Source organism: Thermobia domestica, chromosome 8 (genome assembly GCF_964235325.1).
Source record: "Thermobia domestica chromosome 8, izTheDome1.hap1.1, whole genome shotgun sequence".
In the NCBI taxonomy this organism is placed as follows: Eukaryota; Metazoa; Arthropoda; class Insecta; order Zygentoma; family Lepismatidae; genus Thermobia; species Thermobia domestica.
This window is the reverse complement of record NC_137461.1, coordinates 225,054,905-225,082,597: the sequence shown is the minus strand read 5'-3', so window position 1 is coordinate 225,082,597 and position 27,693 is coordinate 225,054,905. Positions and strand designations below refer to the sequence as shown.

The 27,693-nt window shown below is 36.6% G+C and overlaps 1 long non-coding RNA gene across 1 annotated transcript in view; it reads left to right on the top strand.

The window, feature by feature from the left end:
- Positions 1-3,931: 3,931 nt before the first annotated feature.
- The window catches only part of LOC145693454 (uncharacterized), a 262,867-nt gene continuing 239,105 nt past the window's right edge, over positions 3,932-27,693 (top strand). The window contains exon 1 of the long non-coding RNA XR_014132778.1: positions 3,932-4,054. This is a non-coding gene — a long non-coding RNA (uncharacterized LOC145693454). The remainder of the gene's footprint in view (positions 4,055-27,693) is intronic.

Genomic DNA, 27,693 nt, shown 5'->3' with positions numbered 1-27,693 from the left:
AGATGGGATTCATTGCGATAACACTGAAGATGTTGGCACAAGAATACTGAAAACGTTGTACAACAAGAAAGTGTGCAAAGCATCAATTCGAAAAGGAAAGTTCAAACGTTAATAACTTCGCAGAAAGGAGTCAATGTTGGCCACACAGTGCTCCACATTGATCTGCCCGTACTGTTTTTGCAACTTATTACCATTGCTGAACGAAATGGAAATGTGGCTGAACAACTCAAATGTGAGCTTACTTCTGAGTCTGCAGCATTGTTCAAAGACGGCTACATGAGAAAGCCCGACAAGTCTAACCTAATAATATTAATGAAGGATATGCCTGATGTTCCACAACCTAAAATGTGTGACAGATATGTCCTAGATGATGGAGCTCTTCTTCATCACATTTAATGGTCTACAACTTTAACCTTCTTAGACATCTGCCAACAGTACAGATAGTACATTTTTTGCAAATATGGAAGGTCAAATCAAATTATAGTAGTATTTGATGGCTGTTGTAACCAGCAGCCAACGTAAAAGTTACTGAAGACACGAAAATCCAGAGAAACCAAGATGCTTTCCTTGTAAATTCATACAACAAAAGGCCACATTTCCATATTCTGCAAGCATCTTTCAGACGATGACCACAAGGTGATCCAAGCTTCTAGTAGCGCGGACACAGAAGTCGTTGCACCCTCACTTCAGATAGCTTTAGAAGGTCATGAAATGACCGTAGTTGCTGATGACTACAGATATTCTCATTATGCTACTTTATCATCTAAAATCGGAAATGGCTAAGGTCTGCTTCATGTCTGGAACCAAACGGAAAGGTGCTACTAAACATATTAGTGTGCGCCATATGTTACAGAATGTGGGAGAAAATCTTCAGCCGCATCTGTTGTTCATCCATGCAATGACTGGCTGTGATGCCACATTCCCTCTCTTTGGATGTGGAAAAGGAAGTTGTATAAAAATGCTTGCAGCATTAAAGGATCATCAAATCCTCAGTGAACAGATTGGCAAAGTTAACTCCACCCAAGAAACTATTGCATGCAGTGGCCTCCAATTTCTTGTTAAATTATATGGTGGTAGCGCCTCAGACTCCCTTGGTATCGTGCCTTTTAAACTATACATGAAGATAGTTTCAACCGGTTGTTCCCTACCTCAACCTTAGACTGCCACCCACAGAAAGAACAATGTATTTTCACTGCCGGTGAGTGCATGTTCATGTTGTTTCATGGAAGCAACTTTCACTATCCCCTTGAATGGGGCTGAAAGCTAAAGCGTAGAAAGCTGGCACCCATTATGACTGACCAAGCACCTGCTCCTGATGGCCTGTTAAAAGCGATAGGTTGTAAATGCAAAATGCCCTCTAAGCGGATACGTAGAACTAGTGTTTGCTCATGTCGTAAGTACAGCCTAGAATGTGTTGTGGCCTGTAGTCATTGTAACGGTCAAGGATGCCAGAATACTGAATTTCCGCAAGTTGAAGAAAATGGTGAACACAAGCCCGTATTCACGAGGGGCTAGGGTGGGCCGGATACCCCTAAATTTTCACTGCCTCCCTAAAATTTTCAGGGTAGACTTGCAAATGAACTATTATATGGTTAGATCGAGCCCTCCTAACTTCTACTGGGGCCCCTTATATTTTTGGTCTGGCTATCGGCCTGGGTGAACTGCTGGAGGGTTCAAATAAAGTTTGGTAGAACTTTGTCTCCCTTTTGCTTTTTGAGCTACATGTAATATTAAGTTATCAGAGTTTTTCTTTATTAATCGATATTTTTTCTCCAGCCTTCATAGATAAATAAATTTTAAAGAAAAAAGAAAGAAAAGAACAAACAATGAGTGTCAACGATTGAACAACGTATATTTGTTGTACAAGAGCACTTATTTTGAGGAAATTGTCTGTAAGGAAATTGTCAGTAAAAACTTCTCTGTAATGTGTTTCTTGAATAAAAATAAATTTATGAGTAGCAGAATTGCCGTTACCCTTGACGGATTTTGGCGATTTTTGGATAGTTTGTTGTTGATAGTAAGTACTTTGATTTTAGCTGTCAAAAGATTCCGTACCATTTTGTCAAGTAGAGATGAAGAACTACTGTAGATATTTTCGTTAATTTTCCTTAAACCTTTTGACACAAAGAAGCAAGAATAGAAAAGGTATATTTCTTTAAAACAGCTGCCATATTAAAAAATTTTGCAGAATCATGCTTATTTTAACGTACAACTGAGACATTGTATATATCATCTTTATGCTAAGTTCGTTTTAATTAATAATTGCGGAATAGGTTAAAAATTGTGAAAATTACGAATATTTAAAAATTTCCAACTTCTGCCATTTTGAAATTTATCATACAATCTTGCTGGCTAAATAACATGTGTGCTAGGGAGTGACAAAAAGAAAAAATATATAAAGAATTCACTAAATTTCTGATATAAGGGTTTCTGCATCAAGCAGTGTTGTAACGAAATGCTTCTTATGTAAAGAGCACTGAGAAAAATCTATTTATTTTATTGTTAGACTCCATATTTAAGAAATGGCGGTAAAATAGACAAGATATTTTTCAAGAAGTTCTTTTCTGATGTATTCCCTAAAAATTGGTGGATTTTGGTTATGTTGAAGTACAAACATAAACCTTTCAAACAAACCATAAATCGTTTCTGTACCACTTTTTTTTTTCGGATTCACCCTGTTTTCTACTGTACTAAGTATCGACTGCAGAGCACAATGGTTTGGATTTTGCATCGAAAAATCTCTTTTACACTGTTCACTTGCATTTTTTTCCACATGGTGTGTGGCAGGAAGCTTATGGAACACCCTGGTAAAGTCACCGTTGCACCTTAAGGTGTTAACGGGCTGATTCCATTGACGAACTCGGTCAGAATAATCGCTCTAGCTATATCCACTGCTAACAAAAATGGAATTCAAAACTTAGCTTACATGTATGGAATATAGGATATAGGCCTACAGAAGATAGCCATCATTAAAGGCACCTGTTAAGATGTTAATAAATTTACTCCATTAGCGAACATGGTCAAGATAATTGCTCTAGCTGTCTGTTGTGAAAACAGAAGTTAAAAATTCTCTTTTACTTTTATTTCTTGATTTTTCTTCTAGATCTGTTAAAAGATTAAAAAAGAAAACTCGTTTCCACCTTCAACGGCAAAGAACTTGTTTCTCACAAAATCAAGACTAGGTTTTTATATCAAAACTGTGATAACTAAATAAATAAAACAGGTGTTCGACAATTGTTGGACAATTGAGTTCTTGTGTTTGACAACAATCAAGCAAATCATGCTGGGATTTGTTTGACCATTTGCTTTAACATTGTCCATATGACCTTAAACTAATGCGACCTAAACATGATTTATGAATGTAGTATTCAAATAGAAGGTTAGCTTAGTAAATTTAACTACCGTCATCATGAAATACGTTTTCAACCAGAAATATTTAGTTTTAAATAATATAGTTATGACAGATTTTGACGCCCCGTGTAAATGCACCTGCTCCACATATGGTAGAAACGGCCCTGATCATATGGATTTTTCCCATTACAGTTTCGTTGAAATGCGTATGCTAAAAAATAAAGGGAATTCAAATACCTGTTTTCCGTACCCTAATCTCTCCGAGCAAAGATCGGACATTATGTCTAATACTAATTAATTTTGTATCGTGTTGAAATATTTGTTGGGAGATTGCATTTTTTATGGATAATTTGAATTTAATATTCAAAACCCAACAATATATGTATTATCATTCAAGAAATAAAATTTTGATATTCCTTTCGTGTTTATTTGACTTACGTTTCAAACGCAGTGCGTCTGAACCATCAGTCAAATAAAATAAACACGCATGGAATATCAAAAAGTGTTAATTATTGAATTATAATCATCTCTGTGAAAATTGTATTATTATATTTGTAATAATTGTTGTTACTTAGAGACTTAATATTTAACCTTTTCTTTTTACACACGAAATTTACAAAGTAGTTATCCTCATGATGCACCCTAATGAAGAAGAAAGAGAAAAATAAGTAACTTCCAAGCTTTGTGACAAGGATTAGAAAACGTGAGTTCTAGTTTTCTAAATAAATTAAATAGTTATGTATACCTACATTTATTAACTTATTGAAACGCACGAGTATTTAAGACTTCCCACACTTTCAATAGAATCTTACATTCCCTTCCTAGTTACATAAAACCTGACGGTAATAGTTACCGTTTTCGCCACCAGGTATCACCACTTCTAAAGGCACTGGCAGTAGGTTTCGCTTGTTGCTAGCGATAACCACGCCACCCATCTATATATGCTAGGTTTATATGTCTCCAATCTTTTCGATAATGAGATCTCGGAAACCACAAGTGCTACAAACGTGCCATCTTCACTGGTCGATTCCAAATTTTGTGTAGATTGTCCAGTTTTTATTCAAATTTTCATAAACCGTGCCGTTATTGCTCTATTCAACAATTAGGGGTCATTTTGAGCCCATGAGATTAGCATTGTTGCAGGCCGAAACTACGGTGTTAGACAACCAGTAGAGAAGTTGCGTATGGTGGGTTGACGGACATTGCAGGCGCTTTGCTTAATTGAATGGCGAAACCTCTTGCATGCTCTCAACTTCAAAGACCTCAAGAGACGAAATGAGCCGTACTCGGACGGATGCGGATTTATTAGAAAAAATATTTCCACTTGATATCGTGTTAATTCTACAAATTTGCTACGAACTCACTCCAGCATCTGTACATAGAAATTCACTTCCTTTGTGAGTTTCCTGTCCTTTACTTGTGTGAGTAAGGAGACATGCACAGTAGGAAGGAGATTCATGATCAAATCAGAATCATGCGCTGGGTAGACAGCGCATGTTCAGCTAGTCTACATATTAGTATGCTAGGTTTATATGTTTGTTCCCAATCCTTTCGATAATGAGATCTCGTAAACCAGAAGTGCTAGAAACGTAACATTTTCGCTGGTCGATTCCAAATTTTATGTATATTGTCCAGTTCTAATTGAATATATAAAAAAAACGTGTAAGTGGTCGTTATTTCTTTATTACATTTTTAGTGGTACACTGGAAGTGTTGAAATTTTTAAAAAGTAAAGCATCATACCCTATGAGTTATACATTCCAATAAAACATATTTGTATACAGGGGTTGTATATCTCTCAGGTGCTTGTTTCATAGCCAAACGATATGAGGAACGAAGGATAACCATTTCTCCAGGCTAAGATGAATCTTACTTGTTCGGAGTGTTTTGCCTAATGAACACCATATATCACTGATATTATAATTAATTGTGTATGTAATGTATTTGCTTATTACATACTGCATGCAAGAAGAAAGAAAACACTGACTATACGTGAATTAGAAACTCCAACCTCAAATCTTGCAAACGTGCGAGATATTGAAAAAGTAATCACCCCTTTATGTGGTACTCCTTGGTGATTTTTTTTTTTTTTTTTTTTTTTTTTTTATCAAGACCTCTTTCACTTGTCTCTGTAAAGGGACATGTAGATATACAGATGTTGTGTGGAATGACAAGCAGCTTCATGCTCATATGTGAATCCATGTGTCGGGAGCGCAAGTTCAGCTAGATAAGGAGAAAATTATACAGAAGTATACATAAATCAACATTTTCATTGTGATCAGGGGTGTCCTACGGGGCGCACAGGGGCCAGGGGGCCAGGTCTCCAAAACATATTTCGTGCTTCCTCCAAACGAAAAATTCTAATTAATGATCGGAGGTTAGCAGGAACACTAAATGCAATTCTAGGAGTATTGAACAGTACAGGTAGCAATGAAAAGACTATTCTTAGTCAGTGTTACGACGACGCAAATGTTATGTGAGGGAAACATGGTGGTTTCCAGAAATTACTAGAAAACTGACTAGGAAAACAGTTCCGCATGCTCATTATTTTAATCATCAGTTGCAGTTGATTGTTATACATGCACTTTCCACAGAAAGCAATATTCGATAGTTCTATGAGGACAATAATATAACTATGTCAGGAAACGCATCATTTTGACACCGGGGTGATTTTAGTCGACTTTTCGGTTTTCAATACTATAAAATATACAGGGTTGCCAATACATATTCTTATTTTTATACTATGTAATTTAATCCAGGTATCTCTAGTACCAAGTCGAACCTTAAGAAAATTATTATTTCATATTCTTTTACGATTTTCTCTCTTTCATTTAAAGTGCATATAAAAGTGGGTTTCTGTTCTCTACTTATAATATATACGAGGAAAATAGTAATTTTTCGGAAAATTAAGTGATCTGTACATTTTCATTCACATAAAGCTCTATGTATCTCTGGTGTCAAGTCGAAAATTAAGAAAGTTATTATTTTATATTCTTTTATGAGATTCTCTCATTCATTGAAGGTGCATATAGAAGTGATGTGTCTATTCTGTAAGTATGATATGTACGCGGATAGCATAGTCATTTTTCAGAAGATTTTCAACACATTTTCCTTCGTATAAAGCTATATGTCTGTAGTCTCAAGTCGGAACTTATGATAATTATCATATTATGATCTTTCACCTGGTTCCCTCTTTTATTAAGATGCATATTAAAGTATGCTGTCCTTCTCTAAGTATGATATGTACCAGAAATCACAGTAACTCTTCGGAAAATAATCAACTCATTTTCATTCTTATAAAGCTATATATTTCTGATGCTAAGTCAACACATGAGAAAATTATTATTTTATGTTCTTCTACGAGGTCTTCTATTTTATTTAAGATGGTATAAAGTGGTTGCCGAAAACCTTACCGAAACCATTTTGGCGTCAACCTATAGATTTGGAGAAACAGGTGCCCAAATACAAATACAGTAAAATTTCATATACCCCTCGGACACAAATTAACATTTTGAGTTTTGAGTACACAGACGTGCACAAACGATGCGCTAGCGATTGAGTCGATTTTGGTGCCAACCAGCGTTGGTGGGTTGCTGATTCCTAAACTAGATACTGCAAGATCTCACGCTTCCTGTTGTACACAAATGAAAACCAAACCTGTGTTAACCGGTTCAATCTCTTTCGTTGTTGAATATGATCGGCTTGGTCAGCAAATAAGCTTAGAACCGTTTCGACCTTTGGAACATTGTGCAACGTATGATAGCCACTCCAAGAGATTAAACACATCAGAAATATCTCCTGATAGATGGTAAAAGATTTACAAAAATCAAGCCAATCTTCAGCGTATATTCCTTAAGTTTTATTACGTTCAGATGCAGGCCAGAGAGTGAAGAGATTTCAGTTCAGCTATTAGATTGAATTTGGAGCGCTTGTGAAACAAACTACAATGTTGAAACATTCCCTGTCTTTGATATGCAACTATGACAACATTTCGTAGGTTCTAAACTTTCCTCTGCATAAAGCGAATCATATCTCAATACATATAACTACCAAATGTTGATCCTTGGAACATTATATCACATTCATATTCATTTTTGGATAAACCGTCGTTATTCATGATTATATTTAATTCTACATAAATATATAATTCTCAAGATTTGTCGCTTAAAACAGAGAGTTATTTCCACTTAACAGCAGAATTAAACAAACGCTAGTCAAAATGTTGTAAACCGTATGTTAGAGTAATGATAGAGCTATGATAGAGTAAACCGTATATTACGTGAAACGAGTGTTGGACTGGGAACAACTGTGACAACAGTGTTTGCCAACATAATGACAGTGCATTACAGCTTTTCCTAATGTGATTTAAGAGCCTATCTTTATGCTGACACGACGATTTAGAACGGCATGTTCATTCGTCAACTTTAGTTACATAAAGCGTTACTAACACAATTGTTATTTTAGAGAATAATAAAATTATCGTAAGAACGATTAAAATACTTATTTCACATCGAATTAGCTCAATTTTATACGATTTTTTGATAAATCACTATTTAAAAAAAAAGTGGCTTAATCTTCTAAAAAATTACAGTACATCAGGTTTACAGAACAAACTTGTATATAAATTTTCGGTTGTTATCGCCAGTTACCATTAATAGGTACAGATGAAGAATAACACGATTCACCATTAACATTCAAATTACGTTATTAATTGAGTTACTAACAAAACAAACTCAAATAAAAATGAAAACTTGAAGTAGGCAAATTTAAAGAATATGGGAACACGCAGGGTGCGAATTAGGCGATTTTTCCAGGGGGAAATAAAGTAAAAAAAAAAAAAAAAAAAAAACACTCCGTTTAAACGAACTTGCTATAATCGTGTCAACCCTACTGATAACAACGATTAAACTGAACACATTTGGCTTATGTTTGGGGGAAAGTACACCAGTATTATACCATTTTTATCCTAACCTACAGCAGCAGATCTCACTAAAATTTATTTTTCAAAAATCACACACATGCAACTCCATCACACATCAATACTACTAACCAAATTACTTTTTACAATGAATTTTCTCTTAAAAATACCCAAACGGATTTACGTTTAGCACATTGAATTGAAGAAGTTGAATGATCTAACAAAGGAGGGTTACGAAGTTGCTCCGCTGAGATCCGTACGAGACAATTGTGTTTGCATTTGATATGTTATAACTAGACGAATCCCAAAGTTATACGTGCCACCGGGCAGGATATCGTGAGTTACAACATATTTTGTAATGCAAAAGCTAAAAAAAAAAAATAAATAAAAAAAAATAAAATAAATAAATAAATAAAAAAAAAAGAAGACAGGTAGAGTACTTTAAATCGAGTAACTTGTTACGAAACAGCTGGGTAAATGGAAAACTCGAAGAACACGTATCCCACCATTTTTAAGAGCACACTTTTTGGAGTAAAAAATTTTGTTCCAGGTCCCCCGCAGGGTCCCAGACGGATCCAATTCAAAATTTTCAAATGGCAAGGGGTGTTAAATAGCATATCGTTTGAAAGTTGTTGTAAAATGAAAGAAAATGGAGCAAGTCTCGACTCTCTATGACAACACTGTGTTAAATTGCCGCGGGTCAAAATGTAAACGAAAACAATTAAAAAGTCCATGGCCATCTCTATAAATCGGAAACGATGAGACAAATGTGAAAGCTGGAAAGAAAGTGTGGTATTATTTTCAAAGTACAATGATTTAAGTTAAAATGTCTTATCCCAGGGCCCCCACGGGGTCCCAGGTGGGGTCCAAATAAAAAGTGTCAAATTGCAAGAGGGGTTAAGTAACACATCGTTTGAAAGCTGTTGTTAAATGAAAGAAGAAGGAGCAAGTCTCGACTTTCTACGACAACCCTGTGTAAAATGGTGGCGGCTCAAAATCTAACAAAAGCTTAATTGAAAATCTATTGCTACCTTGAATCCATAAACGATAGAGCAAAGGCGGTATGGTCGAATCAAAGACATCGAATGTGCCCTATCCAAAAATTAGGGATGCACGCGAGACGCGAGAAGTCTCGTCTCGTCTCGCGTCTCGTCTCGCATTTGCGAGACGAGACACGAGACGAGACTGAAAATTTTATGCGAGACGCGAGACGAGACTAAACCATGCGAGACGAGACGCTAGACGAGACTCTGTTAAGTCTCGCACGAGAAGTCTCGCGAGACTTCTCGCCGTCTCGCAACATTTATGAATTACATTTAATTGTAAATTATTGATTTTACATTTATTGAATTTTCTAAGTTGAGCGTTAATGCCTCCAGGAACAAAAAAGTGATTGGGGCAATAGACATTTTATGAGATTTATTATTATTCAAGGTTGATTTTCAGAATTAAAACCTTCTTTAGTTTCTAAACATCACTAGAAAAGAAAAGCTTTGTAAATTGGAAATTTATTACAGCATCGATTTAGGACTTTATTTTGCGACACAAACACATACATGAACTTCTTTCTGTTTTTGGTCTGAAAAGCGAATAAGACTCCCTATTGCTGTGAAATGTGATATTTCTGTTGTTTCTGTCTTTTTCACATTACTACTAGCGATTAATGTTGGGGGATGGCGGGAAATCCCCTCTCGTCAAAGTTTATCCCCGGCCCGGCTCGCAGAAATAACATGATATTTTTACATGGTATAAGTAGGATATATTTATCAAAAACATCCCCCTCTAGTTCGGAAATTTAATTCAAACACTGGTTTGGTAGGATGGTCCTATAGTTTTGGTGGGAGATGGTAGGAATGGCCCTATAGGTTTGGTGGGAGATGGTAGGAATGGCCCTATATCTGTCAGTAATTTTATTTTCTAGATGTGGCAACACTATATAAGTTGAAAGCGAAAGTTGATAAAATGCGATAATGCAACATTGCTACAAGCGCGAACAAACCGAAAACATTGGGTCGTATTGTGTTGTGAGGAGTTCTTTTGTTGTTAACAAGCGCTTTTGGTTGTATAAAAACATCTTTATAATGGAAAATCACCCTTTAAGGAAACGACCAAAACGTGTAAATGTTGATAGTGGCGACGATATTTTAGAAGAGCCAAATGGGGACCCAGTTGAAAGTGAAACGGATTCAAGTACTGTTTCTGCAAGTTCGAGTCTTGATCCACCCAAAAGAGCAGGGCGTAAGTTCCAGGATTACTTTGAAATTGCGACGAATGCTGAGTTGGCTATTTGTAAATTATGTAAGCCTATGAAAATAGAATTGAAAATGTATTCTAATAATACAACGGGGCTGAAGAAACACTTGCAAAATATTCACAAGAAAGAGTACGCGATTCTCTGCCGCGACAGCGACAAAGATCAGGAGAGTAGCTGCAGGAAGGGGGATATAAAAATATATTTCCCTCAGAAGAAGGAAACTAAGGTAGGTGCATAGCATACTTGACAGTGTCTAAAGTATTGAAAATTAATTATCACTATTCCCCGCGGCACTCCGGTTGCGAGCCATTGATATAATTGTTATTAGTATTGTAAAATTTCTTGGGTAGAGCAATAAATGTACTCGGGATTTGGACTTTTCCCTTTACCTTTTTATTATAAAAAGTTTATGTATACAAATTATAATAAGAAATTCCACTAATATTTAGGTAAGATTAGATAGGAGCCCGGTGCTCAAGCGTCGTGGGCTTTGAGGTGAGGTACTCTCGGTGACCAAGCGTCGTGCGAGGGGTGTAGATTAGGTATCTCTTTCTCGGTGACCGTGCGTCGTGAGAAAGAGGAAAGGAACCCGGTGACCAAGCGTCGTGGGTACCTCTCGGTGACCAAGCGTCGTGAGAGGGGTTTTAGGTGTTTAGATCAATCCGGGAAGATTGATGTTGGTCAAGGCGTGTAGGTCCTTTTTATCCTGTATTGTCGGCTTCCTTCGTTGATTCTCGTCCTTCCGACTGTTGGCGATGGTGATCGACTCCTTTTCGGGACCGTCGTCTGTTTGTTTTTATTTATTACTAACACATGTAGTTCACACGTGGTTATTACCTGGTACGGCAACGTGGGGATCCTTACAGTATATAATATAATTATGTTGTATATCAGTTATTTAGGTTAGTATATTAGTATATGTTAATTGTGGCGTGTAATAGTAAACCGTATAAGTGTAAATGAAGCTACTTAAAAAAAAAGGAGAGGTTTTTGTGGTAAGTTTCTCACTTATACGGAGAGCATTCCGCGATGAGTACCGCAACAAATTGCGGTACCCTGATTTGAGACCACAGACATGTAACTAAAGAATAGACCTCCAGCCCTTATCTCAAAAGCATTTGGCAGGATGAAGCCGGATGAAGCTAAAATTTGGTGAAGGAAGGCGGAGTACAAGGTAAGTTGGGCGGAGTTTAAATTTTATTATTTGCAGCAGTTACCTATATTTAATCCAATTACCCACTGTACAATTACTCTACTGTATAGACACTGGGTAACGTACTGTAGGGGAAACCGTTGTACCTTGAGCATAGTGTATCTTGGAACACTCGCATGTTTCTGAGTTCCTATACTATCTAGAGGTGATTCAACGAACTATATGATGCTTTAACATTGTCAGACAGTGCCATCGTGGCTTTCGTTGTGCTAAGAAGTGTATGTGATTTATGAAAGTGAAAAACTTTTTTTCAGGGATAAAACGAACTATTTAGAAATTGAAATATTGTTTTTTTTAGTGCCATTACTGTTTGTTGTTTGTATAATCTGTAATAATCTATTAGTTCAGAGGGATTAGGTGAGCATTTTTGTGACTTGCTTTCCTACTCTGAATGTAGCGTTATCATTATTGCGCCATTTTAGTAATTGTCTACAGCCTCTTGTACCATGAAACAGAAACATATCTTGTACCTTGGAACATGTTCCAAGGTACATGAACTCATTGTCAAGTGTATTTTTGAACATTCTTTTATTATCGTTGCAGGAATCGAAATGCCAAGAGGCAAGATAGGAAAGAAAAGGCCTGCCATTAACTCAAATTCAATCAAGAATGCAATTAAAGCAGTCATTCCCGAGCCTGGGAAGCGTATTTCAATTCGTGAAGTTTGCAAAGTTTGCCAAGTGTCTTTAGCTACTTTATCCCGACATCTGAAATATTTTAGACAGTCAGGGAAAGAAACATTTGAGTATAGTGTGAAATGTGAGGACGGAGGGGAAAGATTAATAACAAATATGCCCAATGGCCACATCAATAACTATGAAACGCACTTATCTGTCGAGGCTGTTGAGATGGTTGCTGAAGCTGGAGTTGTCATGCTGACTCCCCATTCGCATACTTCAGGACTACAATCACTGGATGTGGCTGTTTACGGTCCTTTTAAATGTTTTTATAACTAAGCTATGGAAGAATGTTTACATAATAATCCTGGGAAACGTTTTGATATTTATGCTGTGGCCGAAGTGTTGGGAATTATCTATCCACGTGTGCCTTCAGCACATACAAGTGGTTTTCGCTGTTCAGAATTTATCCTATAGATAAAATCATTTTCTTGGAGTTAGACTTTTTACCAGCTTCACTAACAGACCATCGGCCGGATTGTCATCTAAATGATATACGTGAAAAGGACAACAGTCTGGTACATGAACGAAACGAATCAATTTTGCAACTTGTGCAAGTTTTGCCTTCTACATCAGTCTTTAAAGAAAAAGTACAGTCAAACCAGAAAGCACAAACTTGGTAAAGTACAAAATGTCGAAGAAAGACTGTCACAGGTAGAAGTAGGGTAGTAAGAGAGACATTTGCAAAGCAAGTATTGAAAGATAAGAAAGAGCACAGAGCCACATAGAAAGGAAATAAGAAGCAAGAACAGCAAAGAAAAGGAAAGAACAATTCCAATAGAAAAAATAGTTTCGAAACATCTGATGAAGATTCTGAGAACATAAGCCTGTATGAAAATTATGATAGTGATGTTATGCTTGCAGAACAGATGAACACAGAAGTTGAATTAGACTAAAGCATTGAAGCGATAATGTCAATCTGGATGACTATGTGTTGGTGCAGTTTAAGAAAAAACGAAGCATTGAATTTTATGCAGGATAGATTTGTTCAGTTGAATCTAATTACAACAAATTTAAAATCAAGTTATTTAAGGATATTTCAGGTACTGCAAATAAATTTTATGAAGAGTTTGCAAGACAAAAATGAAATCTTTGAGTTTTACGTCCCACGGTTATGCCGGTTAGGCTAAAGGAGACGGTGATGATGAGTAATGAATGAAATGGTGGAATGAAGAAAGTGGGAGGAAACGGGAGAACCCCGAGAAAACCCACGCACACGGTGTTTGTCCACCACAAGGTTCACTTGGCGGGGGCTGGGATCGAACCCGGGACCCCAAGCACCAGAGGTGAACGCTCTACCACTGAGCCACCGCGGCCCCCTCTTTGCAAGATAGTCTGAAGTGAATGCATCTGGTATTATAGTGGAACTGCCACCACCCGTTCGGCCAATAGGCTCCTGTAGAATGTCTGAACAATTGTGGTTTCAAGTGGATTTGGTTCTTATAATTGAGTAACATTAAGTTACATAAGTAATAGATCACGTAGGCCGAGACCATTTCCACGAATAAGTCAATATTTCCCGATTTAGTAATTCCTTATGTTATCTTCTGATAGGTCTGTCTACTTTACGTTAAAAGAATTAGAACATAGTATGCCCAACATATGATCAATTTTGTAACTGTTTTAGAGCCTTTGTTCTTTGTTTTTTCTTCAGGATTTTAAGAATAGAATAACAAATAGAATATTGTTATAGTGTTCTTTTCATATTTTAGTTATTGCTAGGTTTACGAATTTTTCAATAAATAAATAAGGTTAACCTTCCGATTAATAATAGGTTAAATATGAAGGTAAAAACTTGCCTGATTAGAGTAAGTATTAAAATTTCCATTCTCTTTTTTTTCACACGCTTTTGTATATCAAAAACCACAAATCTGGATATACAAAATAAATCATAGAATAATTATTTGTGACTTTATTTCTGTGAATTACCATATTAGAAATATATGTTTCAAGGTACATGAGGCTGTGTTCCAAGGTACATGAGTATTTGTACCACGGAACACTTTCTTGGGAATTTTTGAAAACTTAAAAACATAACGAAGAATAGAAATAAGAACTTAAATAATGATACAGTTTCATTCAGAAGACATGAAGTTTAAATGCACTGCAATACAATTGCAGAAATAACTGTTAGTAATATTATATCTTGAAAACCGCAAAAAGTGTTCCATGGTACAACAGTTTCCCCTACATATTAATTTCCTCCGTCAGACAATTAGTGATTTAGAGTGAGGATAGGATGTGTCTATCCGCCTACTTTCGGCTTCAAATTGCCTACAATTGGATGTTTGAATGGCCACATCCTACCCTCACCACATCCACTTCCGACTTCAAAACGAACGCTCCAATTATCGGTCTATTCGGTGCAAAAATGTGCCCGCATGGCATACTGGAAAATATTGCTGGAAACCTCTAAGCTGGAAAACAATGTTGGATCCAGCAACAATTTATGCTGGTTTTGCTGTAAATTATGCTATTAATTTGACGAGAATTAATGGTCCAGCAATCAAATTCCAGCACAACTTTTCTTTTAATTTGGAGCGGAGGGAACACAAGTTCGGATGTCATGTTGAACTCTAGGTTCCATCTCCTTAGGATGTTATGAACATTCATCCCATGGAAAGCAATGGCAAACCACCAGGATTTACCTTGCCAAGGGACTTTTAGGTCAAATACCTGCCTTCGGACAGGATATCACATCATCATTCATTAACAGCCATAGAATAACACATTGCAAAATTTTGATCCAGAATATATGCGAGACTGCGAGACCATGCGAGAAAGTCTCGCGCGAGACGCGAGACGAGACTCAAAATTTTATGCAAGACGCGAGACGAGACTTCACATTTGCGAGACGAGACGAGACGCGAGACGAGACCAACATTTGAGGCTGCGAGACGAGACGAGACTTTTTCATTTCTCGTCTCGTCTCGTCTCGCGTGCATCCCTACCAAAAATGTTTACGCCGCAATCGTGAAACCCGTAGCTACGCAAGGGATTCTCCAAAGGAAGTAGGGAATCCTCGTCAATTCTCTTGAGAAAGAGAGGTCTAAATTAGCGTGTTTCGAAGACTATAAAAACAGCAAACAGTAATTCGTGGTCGGCAATGTGATATCTTCAACGAATTCAGCATGGCGCGGGAATTTTGTAATTAGCTATGTGGGATTGCATAACTGCAACATCAGTATAGGGATGGTATCGAGACGAGACGAGACGAGACTTTATACAGTCTCGGTCTCGTCTCGGTTGATAAGTAGCAGTCTCGGTCTCGATCTCGTCTCGAGTCAAAAATCGCAGTCTCGGTCTCGGTCAACAGATGCTTGTCTCGATCTCGGTCTCGGTCTCGTAGGCCAAGTCTCGATCTCGTCTCGTCTCGAAAGTCTCGAAACAAATAGTGTGAAATTAAATTATGAAAGTATTATTATCGTACAGTGTGTCGTTTCCGTTTCTTATATTTTGCCTTCATTCTTGACAGAATTATGGTATGGTGTACTTCTTCGTAGCTAAATTGCTAACGCTAATGCTTTCCATGCGTGTGTTCCGGGTTCAATCATCAGTGGGTATAACACACTTGGGATAAAACCCTAATAGTAACCCATATTTCACTTTCAGCAATAGACTTTGTCTCAAATAGCTTCAGTACTGCCTATACAATTAAACTCTATTAAATTAACTCCAGTACTATACAGTAGTTTATTTACTTCCTTTGAATCAGAAATGTTCAATACGTCCTAACGGATAACGCATCACATAGCAGCACGAATGTATTTAATCGTACCGAAATTGAAATTTTACAATTTCTCAGTTATTATCCAATACATTCTGCTTTGACTGTCATTTTAAAAACATAATATAATGTTCGTTATCTTAACAAATAGAGTAAATTATTACTACAATATATTTTGTTTCAAATTAATCAAATGCTTTATTACCGTTTCACATCCCAGTGTTTAATTTACACTTTAAAACAGGAACTTCCTTAACCTTGTGGTGGGAGCTACGGTACTCATCTTTGCTATCTGTGGTCTCGGGTTGGATCACCAAACAAATTAGATTCAAAGTCCGATGTTTCGTATAGTTCGCTTTAAGTACATTCTGTTTCTTATACAAGTTCATAAGGTCGTAATATATTACGTAACCATATATCCAGTGCCGTAACATAGATTAAGCTTATTCCTGAGCTCTCAGCAGTGCATGTGATCTTTATTCGAGAAAACTAATCGTGCGTTCATGTTGAAATTTTATATTGATTGAAAATTACTTGCGAAACATATTAGGTGCATTGTGCTGCCACCTATTGCCAAGTACTCATTATCAGTGACCTCAGTAGTCATTAGAAATCGTGAGAAAGCAGAATGGGGCGGAACTCACGGACTTCGAACGAGATCAGGTGATTGGGTGTCACTTGTGACAGAAGTCTGTACGCGAGATTTCCACACTCCTACCTAAATATCCCTAGGTCCACTGCGTCTGATGTGATAGTGAAGTGAAAACATGAAGGGACACGTACAGCACAAAAGCGTACAGGGCGACCTCGTCTGTTGACTGATAGAGACCGCCAACAGTTGAAGAGGGTCGTAAAGTGTAATAGGCAGACATGTATCTAAACCATCACACAGGAATTCCAAACTGCATCAGGATCCATTCCAAGTACTATGACAGTTAGGCGTGAGGTGAGAAAACTTGGATTTCATGGTCGAGCGGCTGCTCATAAGCCACACATCACGCAGGTAAATGCCAAACGACGCCTCGCTTGGTGTAAGGAGCGTAAACATTGGACGATTGAACAGTGGGAAAACGTTGTGTGGAGTGACGAATTACGGTACACAATGTGGCAATCCGATGTCAGGGTGTGGGTATTGCGAAAGCCCGATGAACGTCATCTGTCAGCGTGTGTAGTGCCAACAGTAAAATTCGGAGGTAGTGGTGTTATGGTGTGGTCATGTTTTTCTTGGAGGAGGCTTGCACCCCTTGTTGTTTTACATGGCACTCTCACAGCGCAGGCATACATTGATGTTTTAAGCACCTTCTTGCTTCCCACTGTTGAAGAGCAATTCGGGGATGGCGATTGCATCTTTCAACACGATCGAGCACCTGTTCATACTGCACGGTCTGTGACGGAGTGGCTACATGACCATAACATACCTGTAATGGACTGGCCTAAACAGAGTCCTGACTTGAATCCTATAGAACACCTTTGGGATGTTTTGGAACGCCGACTTAGTGCCAGGCCTCACCGACCTACATCGATACCTCTCCTCAGTTCAGCACTCCGTGAAGAATGGGCTGCCATTCCCCAAGAAACCTTCCAGCACCTGATTGAAAGTATGCCTGCAAGAATGGAAGCTATCATCAAGGCTAAGAGTGGGCCAACACCATATTAAATTCCAGCAGTACCGATGGAGGGCGCCACGAACTTGTAACTCATTGTCAGCCAGGTGTCCGGATACTTTTGATCACATAGTGTATTATATAAGTATATAGGTAATTCGATATATATATATATATATATATATATATATATATATATATATATATATATATATATATATATATATATATATATATATTCTCTGTCCTGGCAAAACAAGTGATTCTTAACTTTCTAGTTTTCTTTTCTTTTAATTTTCGTAGTTTTGCTGCAGATTATCTCTGAGGTCCAGATATAATAAAATCATAACCATAATCATACTCCCCAGTTGTTCTTGATTTCGTTAAACCTTCTTGTACAAGGACGTTTTCTAAGCTGTTTTTATCTCGTGGCATCCTGTCTAGAATTGTTTTTGTTTATCGATAATAATTTCTTTCAAATATGTCCAGCACATTTTCCAGTCCATGTTAAAAGTCATTTCATTACTACCAGTCATTAGTTGCCAAATAATTCATTTCTGCTGTATATATTTGGCCTACAAATAATTCAAATCCGCTACTTTTGGAGTACAGACACGCTAGTTTTTGATCTTGGAATCTGACAACACTGACTCAATTATTTAAATCAACACAATGTGAGGACCTCCATTTGGTCTAGTGGCTAGCACGCTTGACTTCGGTTCCCGTGGTCCCGAATTTGATTTCCGGTGAGGGTACAGTTGAACGACCGAAGTGTTCTGATTCCATTATAATCGTTAGCTCCACGCCTCCTTTAGACACGTTAGCATAATCGTGGGACGTTAAACTAAAACAAATCAAACCAAAAATCAACATAATGTGTATTACTAACTGTAAGTCCTCGAATAATTGCATATAGCTATATGGTATGGATTGAGTTTGAGGTGGTTGGTGGTCAAACTAAAACAAGTGAAATGAAACTAGGGTGTAATTAGAACTTTTAATTAACCATGGTTTTGTGTTTATCAGGATTAAGGCTTAGGGGAACAACTAGGGTTACTGAAAAGTTATCAATTACATTTAATTTCAGTTATAATTTGCATTTACATGTATTGCTGGAACCAAAACTTTGACATTAACATTACAAAGACTACGAAAAACATCGTCTTTTGGAAAGATTCTTGCGCCATAAAACAAATTACCAGTAATTTTAAAATATTTTGCATTTAGCTACGTTATTTGCACAATATTTAGAATTATATTTAGCAATTTATTTAAGTTGGCAACACTACTTAAAATAATGGAACTGCGACTTGTAATTAAAACCACCAAAAACTATTGTTATAATGTTATAGAAGCAAACTAAAGCAACAATCATTATAAAAATTTAACACAAATACGTTATTTTAATCAGTATAACAATCACTATCCATGTGTTTGCTATCTCTGAAACGGTTTGAAATAACAATTGTTGTAAATGACATGATCACTTAAGTCTTTTGGAAGCATCTACATGATGAGACGTGATATGTCAGCACGTTTTCGAAGTAAAGTCTTTAGAAAAAGTTAATTTTTTCATTTCTTTTAACTTTGGTCCTACATTCATTCGAAATACATTATACCATGATTATAGTATTTGACACTAAGATAGAAATGATGCGCATTGCACCGTCTATGCCATTTGAGTTATTAGATATCTCCAAAATGTTGATGTTAGTGATACTGTATAGTCCTTTATTACACTGAATAATGTATGTGGTATTGTGATTTTATTTAGTATCTAAATTAGAAATAGGTAATATCTTACATAGTGCAATTTGAGAAAATACGTATTGCAGAGTATCTAGAAGAATTTTCCTTTCAATATTTCACACAACATGGTACAAATTTTCAGTATTTTTTGAGAGAGAGAGAGAAGATTATATACAACAGTAGTGGATTTTGTTTAGGGAGAGGCTTGAGGAACGGGTAAGAAACATTTGTGTTGTACGTACAATGCGAAAAAGTGATCACAAATTTAATTCGGAGGGGCTTGAGCCCGACACCTACCCCTAAATACGCCACTGTACATCAGTCAACCGTTCCCATATTATCTCACACAGCAACGAAACAAATTTTGAGTAAAGGCAAAATAGCCGTCAATATTCGAGACGAGACCGAGACTGACTGAGGTCTCGTCCCGGTCTCGTCTCAATTGATAGAGGTCTGTCTCGGTCTCGGTCTCGTCTCGGTATGTAAAACTCCGTCTAGGTCTCGGTCTCGTCTCGAATTATCGAGACGATACCGAGACTAGTCTCGGTCTCGGTACCATCCCTAATTATAAATGAGAGAGGCGGGCCATTCGAGGAGAATAGCAGCAGCACAGTGTGTGTATACCTGCAATAGGAATTGACGTGAGAACATGAATGAAAAGAGGGTGCAGTAACCAAAAACATAGGGAATATGAGAAACTAATAAAAACAACATGCACATGAGGAAAAGTGCATACTAATTATCATGCAAGTTGTACAGTAGGGGTGTGCAATCCTGAACAGTGGGCGGGCCAATCACAGAGCACTAAATGGCGTCGCGGGCCTCACTGTAGGTTCATCACTTTTACGACAATTGAATAGTATAGTATTAAATGATGGAACATGTTCATCGTAATTTACATCACAATAACACAAAACAACTGTTATACTGGTAACCAAATTATTTACTCACTAAAGAGGAGCAGAATAATATATTTAGAACTTTGTCGGTACATCTAGGAATCCTTATTCCGAGGGAAATTTCCCCCAAGTACCTGCGCTTGTCAAGTGCTTGTCTTCAGGGGTTACCACGTTGAGCACTGTGTGATCGATGGAAAATTTCCAGTTCACTCTTAACAGGTTTTGTAAAAAAAGAAAATTTGTAATAATTATTGTTTTCAATAACTGACCAGCGGGCCGCATATGGCCCGCGGACCGGCTGTTGTACAGATGAACCAAAATAACGTTAAACTGTTGTTGATGTAGCTAATGGGTGGATGGAAATAAAAAGTAAGCTTGCTTTCTTCGTATGCAGAGAGAGAAATCGTCCAGGCAACCCAGAACATAGTGGCACCGAATACCAATTGATTTCGTTCAAAGAAAAAAAAGCAAGGAAAGCAAGCATTGATATGAGAACACCTTTCCTAAAACATTCATTTGCTTGGAATGTAGTTATAGATGGTTCTGAAAAAAAAAAATTGCTGGGAAAGGCAACGAAACTAACGAAATTGTGAAATAATAATAATATTTATTTATTGTCTTCAACAGAGAATATATTCTCCAATTACAGAAGACCCAAACATTTTTTAACAAGTTTACTATTGTAATAGATTTAAAGGAAAAATAACAAGAATATAAATAAATATTATACAATTAATTTTCAAAGAAACTATATAAAATTGAAATAGCTGCAGTAGCAAAAATACATGAAATTAATACGCTTATACATATACATGTGAATATACTTTTTAGAAATTCATAAAACATTTTGTCGCAACATATTCCCGGCGGGAGCTCATGTGGTTCGGATCCCACGTTAATCAGTAGGTCCGCGTCTCATATAACCTCCCTGCTGAACGGGACGTTAAACCCAAAATCAACTCAACTCATTTTGTCGCAACAATTCATAATTGGTTCGAAATGACATACTAAAATCTAAATACGGCAATTTTTGTGATATATTATTATATGTTTTGCATATTCGAACCAATGGTGAACTGCTGTAATGCTCCGTTCTAGGTGTATCATATAATAATTAGTACCTCAGTCGAGTATTAGCCATTTTTGCGTTAAATTTTAATAGTCCCAGAAACGAACTGTTATCTATATACCTTTAACCAGTATGTATAAAAATATTTGTTCATTTATTTTTTGTCTGGGAATTGTCCAAACTGTCCAGATAATTTGCACTCGTCACAGCAACTCGGCACAGCAACAAGCAGGAACAAAATGCACCCCTCACCATTACACTACCACCACTAAATTCCACTGTTCGCACAATGCAATCTGGTAAGAAGCGTTTCCCGGGTTGTCGCCACACCCACACCTTACCATCTGACATGAAACACGTGTAGCGTGATTCACCACTCCATAGCACATGTTTTCATTTGTCTAGGATTCAATTTCGATTAGCTTTACACCATGCCAAACTTTTGGTTTTGTTCCTTGGAGTGATTTGTAGGTTGTGGGCAGCTACTCTACCATGGAAACCAAGTGCATGCAGTTCTGTCCTGATAGTGTTCAGTGAAACTGATGTGCCCGATGCGGTGTGGAAATCGTGCTGGATGGCAGGTGCAGTTTGACGGTGATTGCTGGATACCACTTCTTTCAACACTCTCCGGTCCCTATCCGTCAATATCTTGGGTCATCTAGGCCTTTTAGAGACACTGGTAATACCGTGACGTTTCCATTTCAGGATTACATCACCCACCATTGATTTTTGCGTGGCGTAATTGGGCACTAATGGCACGATTCGCCAAACGGCAATATCACAGCCGATGATGACTTCTCTATCGAAATTCTTGCCTGTGCGCCATCCTCAATCAAACTGACTCCTCGCATGACGCACGATCAGGGTTGCCACACTCGAGACTCCCGATGATGCCAAACACGGGTCTGAATTATGCTAGATTTTTGTAAATTATGCCAGATCTTCAAATTATCTTTCCTACCTAATTTTAAAGACACGCCCCTACTTTTCTTTATTATTTTAATGAAGTGTATTAGCTGTATTCATGTACAAATTTAATATGACGCTGTTAGGAATGATGAATAATTGCACGTTATAGGGGAGGATGGTCGAATTTATATTTTATGAATGGATAACATTTTAAAAAAAATATATATACACAATATGAGGCTTCCGACACAGCCCTGAAGCATGGGCGGCGATTCGGGGGGGCAAGAGGGGGCAGTTGCCCCCCCACTTTTTTGAAGTGGACCCGTAATGTATACAGTTTCATTCGGAAATGAAAAGTTTTGTATGTATTACTGGTTCATAGAAAAAAATGGTGCCATATAATATTTGTCGTTGCGTGAGTACGTATTGGTTATTTGTCTTCCCGTTGAGTTAAGAAAGCTACAAGAATTGCGTTTTAATTGCAATTAAAAGCAATTAATATTGCAATTGCGTATTTCTTTAAATATCGTAGGATACAGGTATGCCTGTAGTATTTACTGTCTTTCATTATCTAACCCGGGATGTACTTGAACCTGAACCCACAAAATAGGGGTGATGTATATATTTTCTGAAAGCTGGGGTCAAGATAAAATCAAAACGGGTTATCAAAATTGGGGAGGTCTCATGCATTCCGCTTGGAGGCAGCACTTTACTTAAAACTGGAAAAAAGGGATGAGAGGCCGTTGCCACAGCCAACCACCGTTGCCATAACAACGAATCCTGTCGCTGCGCGTCAATCTAAAACTGATTGAAAAAAAAATCTGCAACAAAAGTGATGCACAGAAATAAGTCGTGAGTGGGAACCCTTCACCCCTGGTGGGGATGTTCATGAAGCTATCAGCTTATGCCTAATTACATTGGAATATAATTTCCATTTCTTAATTTCGAACATACTAGATTCGATCGAAATGAGAAGACTTTTTATCGGACTTCTAAAGAAAATAAAATAATATAAATAAATACATGACCGTGTTTATTACATATAGAATTCCCAGTCACGACCCCCTTTTCAGTTTTATTAAAAATAGAAGAAGAAGATGAAGAAAGGAAAAGGAAGATAGAAGAGGAAAGAGGTAAAGTAAGAAGGTGATAAAGAGGAAACTGTTACTGGATATTTTGAGAAATATGGTAAAGGAAAGTGAATAATTATCGAATTGGGATCATTTCCAATAGCTATTGGGTAAATGTCTGGTATTAGGGTGATCAAAGGTAGACACATGTTAACCCATACATCCCCGATCTAGATCCATTTGACCCCAACTACCGAATTATCCCAATCTAGCTCGGAGACAGATGAGAAAGTTTAATTTTACCGTTTTTTCAATATTTCCAGAAGTTCTAGACTAATATTCAATATTTGAAAAATGAACGACGAAGTTGATGGCATGTTAGAAACGACCACAGGAAAAAAAAAATCAGAGTATCACATATGTGTCGAAGATTTTGACTTTCACAGTTCTCCCATGATGATCATTTGTTCAGGCTACTTCGGTCCTTTTTACTTCCTTCATAGAGCCAACTTAAGTTAGTATTAACCTTCAATGAGTTCAATTGATAACTACCAATAATTATAATAAATTACACATGTATGACAAGATAATTGGTGCACTTAATACTAAATCTACATTTCACTCACACACGCATTCATACAGGACAATGTATACTTCGGGTTGTATTTGGTTGAATTAAACTAACCTAACTACAATGCTATAGACATTTATTACATTTCAATAGAAGAAGATGTAGTTTGACATAACAGAGAAAAAAAATTTAATACATGAAAAGAATGTTTCATAAACATGCACAGAAATTCGCTACTTGCAACAAGATCAAATAACACATTTCCCTTTTATATATATATATATATTAAAAGTTGAATTACATGGAAAAGAATTAAACCAAAGACGAAACAAGAAAAAAGAAGAAAAAAAAAACTTCAAGGGTCAAGATATATTTAAAATTCAGTGCAATGAATACATATCGTTGCAGGCAAAAGAGAAAAAATAATTGGTTAATCATTCAAAAAAAAAACTTTAGTAATATTTTATTGAGTCTTTGTCTCAATAGGAGACATATCGACAGTTTTATGAGTCTTTGTTTTTACGTCGATAATAGCTCCTTTTTTTTCTTTTTCTTAACTCTCTTTACGCACTGTGGTTTGTGTCCATGAGAGTATTCAATTGGTTTTGTTTTAACTATAGACAACTAATTGCTTCATATCACATATATGTTTATATTTTTCACTTTGTCACTCGACGCACTTGATCTAAAATTTCAAAGTTTGTTAATATTAAAGAAAAATTATCAAATCCAGTCACAGATATTGGGAACATATTTCCATATTCCGGTATTCACATTAACTTATTAAACAGATTTCAGTTCGTTGAATTTAAGATCACTAATTTTTTTCCTAGTATAGCTCTTGTAGTCAAAAGATTCTAAATATTGAATAGTTTGGTTTCCGATCGCAGGGGAAGGATTTGTTTCATGTTTACTGATGGAAAAAGTCGTTGGAGGGGCGCACTGTTTCGTAGGTTGCTAATTTCACTCGCAAAGTAAATTTGGGTAAGGATTAGGGTTATTCTTATTTATCTTACGACCCGCTACTTGTTTTATTCACATGCAGTAGTTAACATTATATTCCACTTTAATAGTTACAAAAATTAATAACAACTCAACAAAAAGTAATTTATAACAATTTACGCGGGAATACTATATATCACAAATAGTTGGTTAATACCGGGTGTCAAAAATCTATGGCAACCTAACAAGACCAGGGTAAATATCGAGCCCATTACATACATACTCGCATATATATATATATATGTATTCATATTAATCAATACAATAAATTTCACTTTAATATCTATCTTAATATTTCGTCGACGTTTAAATTCTACATAACCGTTCATATTCGACAAGTATTCATATTTTATAAATATTTATATTTATTTGGCTCAAAGACAAAACAAAAACCCTGACTATCAAAATTCACCTTTTTCCTTCATAAGGTTGCAACATTGTATTTTATATGTATAAACCCGATAATCAATAATCATTTTCAATTTACTAAAGATCCGCGTATATAAAAAAAAAAGTTGGTGTTATTTAATAAGTTGACATAAGAAGTGGAAAATGCAACAAATAGAGCAGGCACGTAACTTTTAAAACTATGTAAGTACATATATAGATGTATATACAGGAAAAAAAATCAATGTTATTCGAAACTAGTGGGCCCAAACTATTAATACATACACACTATATGACCAATCAATAGAAATAAAAACCAGAAATCAGTAATCAATTGATATAAGTTGTATGATCAATGAATAACAAAGGTTTCTAGGAATCTGAAAGCATAGTGTACCTTCCCGTCAATTTCTCCCGTGGTGGATTGAATATCGCGGAAATGGTCCTGAGTTGTGCTGCAATACCTCCACGAATTGCATCCCTCGATGTCTCAGTTAGTACATACGATCGAAATAAGTTATATGAATATTGTACGTTTTCATGAGTTTCAGAAACCGGGGGGGGGGGGAGGTTGAAAAATTTGAAAAAAAAATCTCGAAGTAATGAAGACAGAGAGAGAGATAGAGAAGAAGGAAGACGAAGAATAGGGGCGCCAAAGACTTAAGTGGGAAATAACTAATGCTACAAAGATAGAAGTCGAATTTCGCTCTCAACAAAATCCATAGCCAAAATATTCTTAACATGCCAAAAGGGTGGTCTACTCAAATACGTAGACTCAAGGAGCGCCCTGCTGCCAAGGATGCAAGTTCTGTGTCCATCAGATCCCAATCCCACAAGAGTTTGGTTGTAAGATTGAAATCCGATCCCCGTATCCGGCCCAAACCAGCAGGTTCCCGGAAATCGTCCGGAAGGTTAGAGAAGGCGCTAATTTAGAATTTCAAGAAAAGAAAAAAAAAATCATCCGACCTCTTGGAAACTAGAAGATTCCAGAATAGGGATGAAATTAGAGTAATAGCTAAGGTATCCCTAATTAGTAATTCGCCAAAAATAAAAAAAATTAAATAAATAAACTGAATTTTGGATCGGTGATTTCTATTGCCGAAACATCACCGATGGCTACCCAGCGCAGACATGCCACCGTCTGGGACGTCGTTAATTTCCCTCATCTAATTAAACTAAGAAAAGACATGAAAAATACTTAAGAGGACTAGGGGTCGACGTCCGGGTACGCTAAATTTAGTAGCAGTTAATTTAATCGGATAGTCCGAACTGAGTTATATGAACACTGCACAATAAATAAATAAGGTAAGCAACAAAAAAAATCTCGGAGAGGCTATGAATGTTAAAGGTACAAATGACCAAAACCTGTACTTTTCGATGATCACAGGATATAGCAGTTGGTTTTCTTAATCATCATTTCTGTCATCCTTTAGAAGTAATTCCCACATGATACTACTCTATCTATTGAAAGGCTTAAGATCTGGGGCTGTTGTTAGGAGGTACATAAATGCAAAGTAACACACAATTCCCAACTATAATTTACTATCCAAGTAGCAAACTCGGTTGGATGAATGCACTGGTGTGGAAGTCAAAACGCGAGAGATTTTTTTTTTCTCTTCGTAAACATATTCATATTTTCACTATATAAAATTCACTAGGCCTATCCATTTAAATATAGGGGTCATCATTTCATTCATATTATATATCATATTATTAACATATCATTACATTCATTCATTATCTACTAATTTTCGCACGAAGTAATATTTTATAAACACCCTATTTCGTACATTTTACACGCAGGCCATACACATATTTACATTACGCAGTAATAAATATATATATATATATAACTATCACAATCTATCACGCTCAAACCACCACACGATCACATTCATCGAACCACGTACTCTTTATTTCGAAGCACCCAAATTGTATTTACCTTGCAGGTTTTTAAAAATTCATACATGTATTTACGGAAAGTTAAATCGTCAATGATTAATCTATTTCTGATTTGTTGATAAAACTGAAGCAACAATGGAATTTTTTACAGCCACGGGAAAAGAGAATTTAATACTACATTTTTAAACAAACAGTAACAGCATATGGGCTTTACTTCTATTAAGAAAATAGGTGTTCTTTATTTCAGCGGATTATTCATTTACTATTGGACCTAGCAAGCTGAAATTTTCAGTACAGTAAGATCTCATGCTATTTTATATGAAGGTATACTCATCCGAACCGAAAACCATGTCCACGGGAAGTAATTTGAGAATAAATGTCCAAAATCAAAC